This window comes from Anneissia japonica, unplaced genomic scaffold (assembly GCF_011630105.1).
Source record: "Anneissia japonica isolate Jap-2015-1 unplaced genomic scaffold, ASM1163010v1 scaffold737_len1565949_cov176, whole genome shotgun sequence".
NCBI classification, from domain to species: Eukaryota; Metazoa; Echinodermata; class Crinoidea; order Comatulida; family Comatulidae; genus Anneissia; species Anneissia japonica.
This window is the reverse complement of record NW_022741618.1, coordinates 478,755-487,983: the sequence shown is the minus strand read 5'-3', so window position 1 is coordinate 487,983 and position 9,229 is coordinate 478,755. Positions and strand designations below refer to the sequence as shown.

Genomic DNA, 9,229 nt, shown 5'->3' with positions numbered 1-9,229 from the left:
TATTATTATTATTATTATTATCATTATTATTATTATTATTATTATTATTATTACTACTACTACTACTACTATTATCATTATATTAGTATTATACATAAATAATAATTACTTATTAATTTTAGTAATCAAAAGAAATTCTTAGCTCGTAATAAACCCTACATCAAAAAGTTTAATACGGATTCAAAAATTACACTTCAAGATAATAAGAAAACATATTTGAATATTCAAGAAAATGTTGGGACGTTATTTCATTTCTGTTTGATCCAATAAATAATAGTAATACAGTACGTGTCACTATCAGAAATCTTGTCTACAGGTACGGTACCCGATCCAGCATTGTCATTGTGTGTCTTTGATCATCTGTCACCAATATAATACACAAGAATGCTTTACAATGGGTGACAACTTGCTGAGAATGTAGGAGGGGCGTACATAGATGGATTGCGTCATTGTATGTGAAATTTATAAGGGACTAAAAACTTCTATGCCTTGCTGGCTAAGCTAAGTGGCTTCATCGAGATACAATGGTAGTATATTTGACTGTGGTTCAAAAGGTAGTTGGTTCGATTCCAACCGAAATTAGCCACCGGCGCCATCCACCCCTTTCGTCTTTTTTATACCTTGTTTAATTTGAATATTTAAAAAATTCAAAACTATAATAATTTTGGCATTTATGTTGATTTTTAAAACTATATTTTCAAAATAAACATGTGTGCAATTTTAAGCTTTGTGTATGCTATTTTCATTTGAAAATATTCTATATTTTCAAATTAATAATAATATTTCCAATATCAGTACCAATCTTTAGAATTACCCCGTACCGTTAGTTGTGGGCTTAAAGCCATGCTCAGGAGGAAAAAATTTATACGTAGTACATCTGATTTTTTTCTAAACAAAAAGCATATTTGACAAACAACTCGGGAACGAAATAATGAGATACAGATTTTTGAATATTTCAAAACTGAAGGGGTGGGGGGTGTAAGGGGCATAACCACCCCTTTTTACACTTTACTGGAGGGCGCATACGGCCGGCAACCAGCAGTGGTGAATAAATGCACTAAGTGCATAAATGCACTACCGGTACCTAAAAGAGCGGATATACAGTAGGCCTATATGAAACTCAAGTAAAATATTTGGAATACATTTGAACACAGAATAATCATTACAATAATAATGATGATAATATTATAAATAATAATACTGATGATGATAAGTAGAATGGTATATAATGGTATTCGCACTCGGGAAGGCTCCCGATTCGACCGGCCAATCAGCATCATCGAATCTGTCGGTGATAGCGTGTAGCGATTGTATGGAAACCAAGCTTAATATAATAATTATTAATAATAATGAAATTAATAATGAAAGTAAGAAGTATAGCCAAAAAGAAAAAGATGAAATTAATGAATGAAAAATCATAATATTTGTGGACGTTGATGCGATCTAGAGATCTAGATAAAAATTAAAATATAAATAAAGGCAGTGATTTTCGATGATAGACAAAAAATATTTTCAAAGCAAAGTAAAGCAACAAAACAAAATTGCGCCAGTAGCGTACACATCGAGGTTAAAACTCGTCACACTTGCTCTGAAGGTTTTACTTTCGCATACATAAATAATATTTATATAAAATTATAATAATTTATCTAAAATTCTAATAGTTATTATATTGTTTTAATGAGTGTTACAACACATATAAACATTAATATGATAATTATTATCATCATCGTCACTATTATCATCATCAGTATCATCATCAACGTTATTTGTAAAACGAAAAAAAAATGTATTTCAAATGTACAAGAACAGACCTCGAATAATGATAAATTTTTAATTTGAAAAGGATATTTTCATAAACAAATTACAAGCTTACAAGCTACATTGATACGTGAGAAGTACAGGTTATAGTACAGTATTACATTAAATAAAATAGGCCTAAATAGATAGATATTTATCTATAACATTTTTGCTAAAATATTTCTTTTGTACATTTTTTTTATGTTAAATTAATGTTGTTGTGTAGCAATAATAATAGTATTATTTATTTTAGTATTATTTTTTAGAAATGCAAGAACAACAAAAACGTTTTAAATATGCTGGACATACATAGCGTCATTATCACTTACCATATAATACATATAACAACACTGCGTTACAGCATGGAAATTTGCTGAGTAATGTACGAAGGGAACTACACGCAGGCGGATTGCATCATTCTATGTGACTTTATAAGGGACTAAAATGTAGTTCCTTTGGCTGGCTAAGCTAAGTGGCTTCATCGTAGTACAATGGTAGTATATTTGACTCTCAATCAAAAGTTGTTGGTTCGAATCCAACCGAATATAGTCCCAAATAAATTTAATCTATAATTAAATAATAATAATTACAGAGACATCTGTGCGGCGTTTGTTCTAGATCGGTGCTTATTAAATTATTGTAGTGTTTAATGGTACCATTATTTACATATAGATCTAATTAATTGTCTTTGTTGTAGCATAAGTAGGTATTTTATCAGTAAGAGATTGGATATTAAATAGTAGGCCTATCCCAATGTTAAGAAAAAAATAAATAAAATCGATATGTTATTAAAATGCTGCAACGGTGTATTAATAGAATAATTTGTAATGAACGCCGCGTCGCCGCCTGAGCGGCAATTGGCGAATAATCACGTTTGGTGCGTCGCTTATAATAGTTGAGATAGATAGAGGCCTATCTTCATTATCCTATTTTCATTATGACTACTGCGATACTTAATTTTATTTAATATTATTGTTATTGTTTCTTTAATATTAATACTAATAATAATACTGTACTAATTGTAACACTACTAATAATATTAATGATATTACAGTATATTGATAATTCTGAGCTAAGCTGTTGGAGGGCAGGTTAGTTTAGTCGGCTAAACCGCTCTGGGTCCCCGGTTCAATTCCCATCGCTGCCTCTCCTTGTGTTTCAGCTAGAGGGCTGAAATACAAGTTACAATAGCGCACAGCCTTTCGGATGAGACGTTTAAACCGTTGGTCCCGTGTGCAATCAAATCAAATCATGTGCAGTACACTCTTCGGAAAAGAGAAGGGGGTTGTCTCCCGGTGTACTGCCACCAGAAGGATCCTGAAGCAAGTCTTCAGACTTCCTGAGTTATCCTTTGTGTGATTCACACAGACGTACATAAGTTATATACGTATTATACTTATTGATAATAATAATATTAATAATAATAATAATAATAATAATAGTAATAATGATAATAATAATAATAATAATAATATTATTATTATTAATAATAATAATGATAATAGTAATAATGATTATAATAATAATAATAATAATAATAATAATAATAATAATAATAATAATAATAATAATATAGCTCTCTAGATTATAAAAAGGACTTATAAATGTATACATTTATAAGTCCTTGATTATAACAGGTCTAATAGTAATTGAAACAGTTTTTGTGGTTGTGGAAGCTAGGCCAATCCCAAACAATAAAAATAGAGAGATAAGATAAAAATTAAAATATAAATATAGCAGTCACTTTTGATAGTAAAATAAGTATATTTTCACAGAAAAAGAAACAAAAAAACATGCAAACAAAATTGACCAGACTGCGCCAGTAGCATACAAATCGAGCTTTGAACTCGTGACTTTCATCAGTCGTATCAGTTGATATCGAAGTAGCCACACAGCTTAGCCAGTCGGCAAATCGATGCATTCATAAGGCTTATGAATACAGCAGTGGAAGATGACGAAATATTGAGTAATTGATGACTCAGGCCATGATCAAGGTTAGTCGTATGATATCATGCATGACGAGAAAGAATCCTAAATAATAATAGTGCAATAATAAATAATAATAATAATAATAATAATGAAAATTAGAGGTAGTGTATAGGTTTTATTTTCATATACATAGACCTACATAGCCCTAAATGTAATTATATAAAATTTTAATCATTATGTGTGTAGGCCTATGTATTATAATAATGTACGTTGATAACAGCATTTGTTCCTAAAATTGAGCACTGTTTCTATCATATACCTATATTTGTTTATAAATATATATATGTATATAATATATATATAATATATATAGGTTAATATAAAATAGAGTAGAAAATTATATATATAAACAAATAGATAATTAATAACCTAATTTAAATATCTAATATATACTTATTATCATTATATAAACATTATATAACATATATATAATATGCATATATAGGCCTATCTATATTATATCTTATCTTTAATATCATCTTTATACATGATTACATAATATTTATATTAAATTCTAAAATTATTTTATTTTAACTCACTTGAATACACAATTAAGTTTGTCTCACATATATTTTTTATATTATACTTTTTTATGATTGAATATAAGGGTAGTTAGATACCAGCATCACTAGCATTTGTGAGTTATGAATTGGCGAGCCCTCACTCTTAGCCCGGTTTCCTTTAAGGCCAACTCAGACAGCGTCGCCGTCGTGAGAAATATTAAGCATGTTTAATATTCCACGACGCGACTGCCGGCCCCCGACGCAAACCATCGCGTCTGCGTTTTACTCACACAGACCCGAAGCGACAACAAATCGCGTCGGGCTGCGTCGTACGCACTATGACGCTACACAGTCGCTACAGCGTTTTCACTTCAATCCTTGCTCTGCGTAGCTGTCCCCAACGTAATCGGAAATGCTCTCTGATTCAACTGACCAATCAGCGACACCTAAGGCTTCGGCGGTAGTGTGTAGTGTATTATTTGTTTGTTGTTGTTGTTGTTGGTTTTTTTTGTGGTTTTTTTTCGAAATACTAGCAAATACAGTAAAGTTAGGTAATGTTGGTTTCCTCTGCTGTTATGTTTTGTTATGATATTTCATGGCTGCTTAGTTTTTAGGAGTTTAGAAAGTTAACCAAACATTATACAAATCATATTTATCATTATTAGGCCTATTACATGTGTGTGTGTATATGCATAAGTCTGTTATACAATGTGAATACTGTATAAACTGTATAAAACAAGGCTTAGGTAATATTATTATAATTACTATGATTATGGTTTATAATAATAATAATAATTATTATTATTATTATTATTATTGTATATATTAGCAATCAGTATCATTATTATTATTATTATTACTATGATTATAATTGATTATTATAATAATAGTAATAATAATAATAATAATAATAATTATTATTATTATTATTATTATTATTATTATTATTATTGTATTTATTATCTGAATGTGTTTAGGCTATTTAGTGCTATAAAGTCATTATGGTTATTGTAATATAGTTAAGTTATATGATGTTGTTTCAAGATTACATTAATTGAAATGGTACATATTTAAAAAGTATAACTTATTACAATATTTAGGTTTAAAAAATAAATAATTGTAAATGAAGACCATAACATTAACTTTTGTACAAAAAATTCCGTGCCCCCTGTGAGGCTCGAACTCACGACCTTCAGATTATGAGACTGACGCGCTGCCGACTGCACTACACTAAAGGAAATAATTTAAAGACATGTTAACAGCTGAAGTTTATTTGTCTAAATCCTATAATAATTTAATGGAGATCATACATTTTGATGAAAAAGAAGGTTTACTTTATGGACGAATAAAATGGGATAAACTTCATCCATGGAAGGCTTAAAGTAAGTAAGCATTTTTTTGGGAAATGACACCTTGTCCTTTATATCGGTGGCATACACAAGGGTGATGCATCCACGTTACACAAAATTATAAGAACGCTTACTAAGGCTTAGTATAGCCTTCCTTTTGTTTGATCCGATTTACATCAGGGCTAAGTAGCGCGCCGTGATCGTATAGTGGTTAGTACATTGCGTTGTGGCCGCAATAACCCAGGTTCGAATCCTGGTCACGGCATTGATATAACAATGTCACGGCAATGGTCCTTTTTTATTAATTATACTTTTTTATTGAATCTTTCAATCTAAATTTTAAATTGCATACTGTAATTCTATCTACAGAAGATTTATTTTTTTAATGTATTTTTTAATATCTAAGTCCTCGATAAACAGCCTATTAGGCCTATTACATGTGTGTGTATGTGTGTGTGTATGCATAAGTCTGTTATACAATGTGAATACTGTATAAACTGTATAAAATAAGGCTTAGGTAATATTATTATTATCATTACTATGATTATGGTTTATAATAATAATAATAATTATTATTATTATTATTATTATTATTATTATTATTGTATTTATTATCTGAATGTATTTAGGCTATTTAGTGCTATAAAGTCATTATGGTTATTGTAATATAGTTTATATGATTTCGTTTCAAGATTACATTAATTGAAATGGTACATATTTAAAAAGTATAACTTAATACAATATTTAGGTTTAAAAAATCAATAATTGTAAATGAAGACCATAACATTAATTTATGTACAAAAAATTCCGTGCCCCCTGTGAGGCTCGAACTCACGACCTTCAGATTATGAGACTGACGCGCTGCCGACTGCGCCAAGGAGGCCACTTGTAAGTACGCTTTAGTTTCTCCTATTTGATACTATATTTCGTGATATAAAATCATTACCATGTTGTTACTACACTAAAGGAAATAATTTAAAGACATGTTAACAGCTGAAGTTTATTTGTCTAAATCCTATAATAATTTAATGGAGATCATACATTTTGATGAAAAAGAAGGTTTACTTTATGGACGTATAAAATGGGATAAACTTCATCCATGGAAGGCTTAAAGTAAGTAAGCATTTTTTTTGGGAAATTACACCTTGTCCTTTATATCGGTGGCATACACAAGGGTGATGCATCCACGTTACACAAATTATAAGAACGCTTCTAAGGCTTAGTATAGCTTTCCTTTTGTTTGATCCGGTTTACACCAGGGCTAAGTAGCGCGCCGTGATCGTATAGTGGTTAGTACATTGCGTTGTGGCCGCAATAACCCAGGTTCGAATCCTGGTCACGGCATTGATATAACAATGTCACGGCAGTGGTCCTTTTTTATTAATTAAACTTTTTTATTGAATCTTTCAATCTAAATTTTAAATTGCATACTGTAATTCTATCTACAGAAGATTTATTTTTTTAATGTATTTTTTAATATCTAAGTCCTCGATAAACAGCGCCTTCATAACGGCGCAGGATTACAATTGGAAGGGTGCCGCGTATCTCAGGAAGTCTGATATGAGTTGTAAATTTTTTAAATACTGTAGAAATAATAGTGTGACACAATAATTAAATTAAATGTTATATCACATTAAAGTATTATTTTAAATTAACGAATAGCACTAACGAAACTACCAGTCCTACTAACACTGCTTTTGTGCTTTTCGTAACCGTTTAAAGCGCACTAGTGCTTGAATGATATTTCAGAGTCAATTTGAAATTCAGTAATTTAGATTACAGATTAAAACAGATAACTTTCTTCTCAGGAACAAAACGACTTTTGGACTTTTACTAACACGTTCTTTCGCCGACACGCTTTTTTACCGACAAGACATCTCGACAGACAGCCAATTTTACCAACAGCAAATTCGCCGACAGCCAATTCGCCGACAATTTTATGATTTTAATTTAAAATTGTGAAATCATAATGGTATTCTTTTTACTGACTTTGACCTATAGACGTTCCGTCGACAGACTTTTCGCCGACAGCAGCTCATTCACCGACAAAGGGGCATTTTCTGACGGGTAGGCCTACTTTTGCGGACACTACGTTTCACGGACAATAAAATTAATGCGCCTTACAGTAAAATCATTGGAGATAATTATTATTATATTTTTACTATCATTGTTATTTATTACTATTTGTATTTATTATTACAACCATTATCGTTACGAATATCATCATCATCATCATAATCATTATTATTACAAATATTACTATGTGGTTCTTTGACTAGGAAAATAATTATGATCCAGTTAACAGCTAAATTGCCGCAATAACCCAGGTTCGAATCCTGGTCACGGCATTCATAATAATTTCACGGCAATGGTTCATTTTTACTATTTAACATTTTATTACTAAATCTAACAATGGAATTACAATATTATCTACGGATTGTTTTGTTTAATTTTTTTTCGTGCCCATTATGGTAATTATTATTAGTATTCTTCCATGGTTTACCAAAGGTTGGACTTCCTTGTGTTTTATCCAACTTACGTCAGGACTAAGCTTGATCCAAATTGATGGATTCTTGTATTATTTCTTTTTCCCATTGATTGAATAAATGTGTGTAATGAATTGAAATTGAATTTGGACTAAGTAGCGCGCTGTGTTCGTTTAGTGGTTAATACGTTTCATTGAGGTCGCAATAACCCAGGTTATAGGAACTCTAGGTTTGAACCATAGTCAAGGCATTGATAAAACAATTTCGCGGCAGTGGTTCTTCTTACTGTATTAATAAATTTTCCTAACGATTTGGGCAATGTCAGTCTAGTTCCTTGCCATTATCTAGTCATCAATAATCACTTCATTCAGAAAAAAAAATAAACGAATACATGTACATAAAACTTAGAGACTTGTGTCAGTTTCCTTTCATTTAGAAATTAATATATGTTAAGTGGCAAATTACAAGAGAGATGATAGCAAGGTTTCTACTTGCCCGCAAGCGGACAGCAGACACAAAATAGAGAGGTAGATACAAAATAAAATATGAATATATCAGTCAAATTGGATAGTTTAAAAAAAATATATATATATATTTTCAAAAGGAAAAAAAAAGAAAAAAACAACAAAATTGACCAGATTGCGCCAGTAGCGTACACATCGAGGTTTGAACTCGTGACTTTCATCAATCGCACCGCTTGGTTCGAAGTAGCCACACAGCTTAGCCAGCCGACATATCGATGCGTTTATAAGGGTTATGAATACAACAGTGGAAGATGACGGGATATTCCAGTTATTGATGACTCAGGCTATGATCAAGGTTTGCTGGTTAGTCGTATGATATCATGCATGACGAGAAAGAATCATAAATAATAATAGTGTAATAATGAATAATAATAATAAAAATTAGAGGCGGTGTATAGGTTTTAATTTCATAAACATAGACCTACATAGTCCCGGAAACGTAATTATATAAAATTTTAATTATTATGTGTGTGTAGGCCTATATATTATAATAATTTTCGTTGATAACAGCATTTGCTCCTAAAATTGAGCACTGTTTCTATCATTTACCTATTTGTTTATATACACACACACACACACAC

General features: G+C 30.7%; 4 non-coding genes across 4 annotated transcripts; 3 read left to right on the top strand and 1 right to left on the bottom strand.

The window, feature by feature from the left end:
* Positions 1 to 2,274: 2,274 nt before the first annotated feature.
* Positions 2,275 to 2,345, top strand: Trnae-cuc. The gene has a single exon. It is a non-coding gene; the product is annotated as a tRNA-Glu (tRNA).
* Positions 2,346 to 5,831: 3,486 nt separating this feature from the next.
* Positions 5,832 to 5,903, top strand: Trnah-gug. Its single transcript has one exon. It is a non-coding gene; the product is annotated as a tRNA-His (tRNA).
* A 545-nt stretch (positions 5,904 to 6,448) lies between these two features.
* On the bottom strand, positions 6,449 to 6,521 carry Trnam-cau. The gene has a single exon. It is a non-coding gene; the product is annotated as a tRNA-Met (tRNA).
* Positions 6,522 to 6,910: 389 nt separating this feature from the next.
* Positions 6,911 to 6,982, top strand: Trnah-gug. The gene has a single exon. It is a non-coding gene; the product is annotated as a tRNA-His (tRNA).
* Positions 6,983 to 9,229: the final 2,247 nt, after the last annotated feature.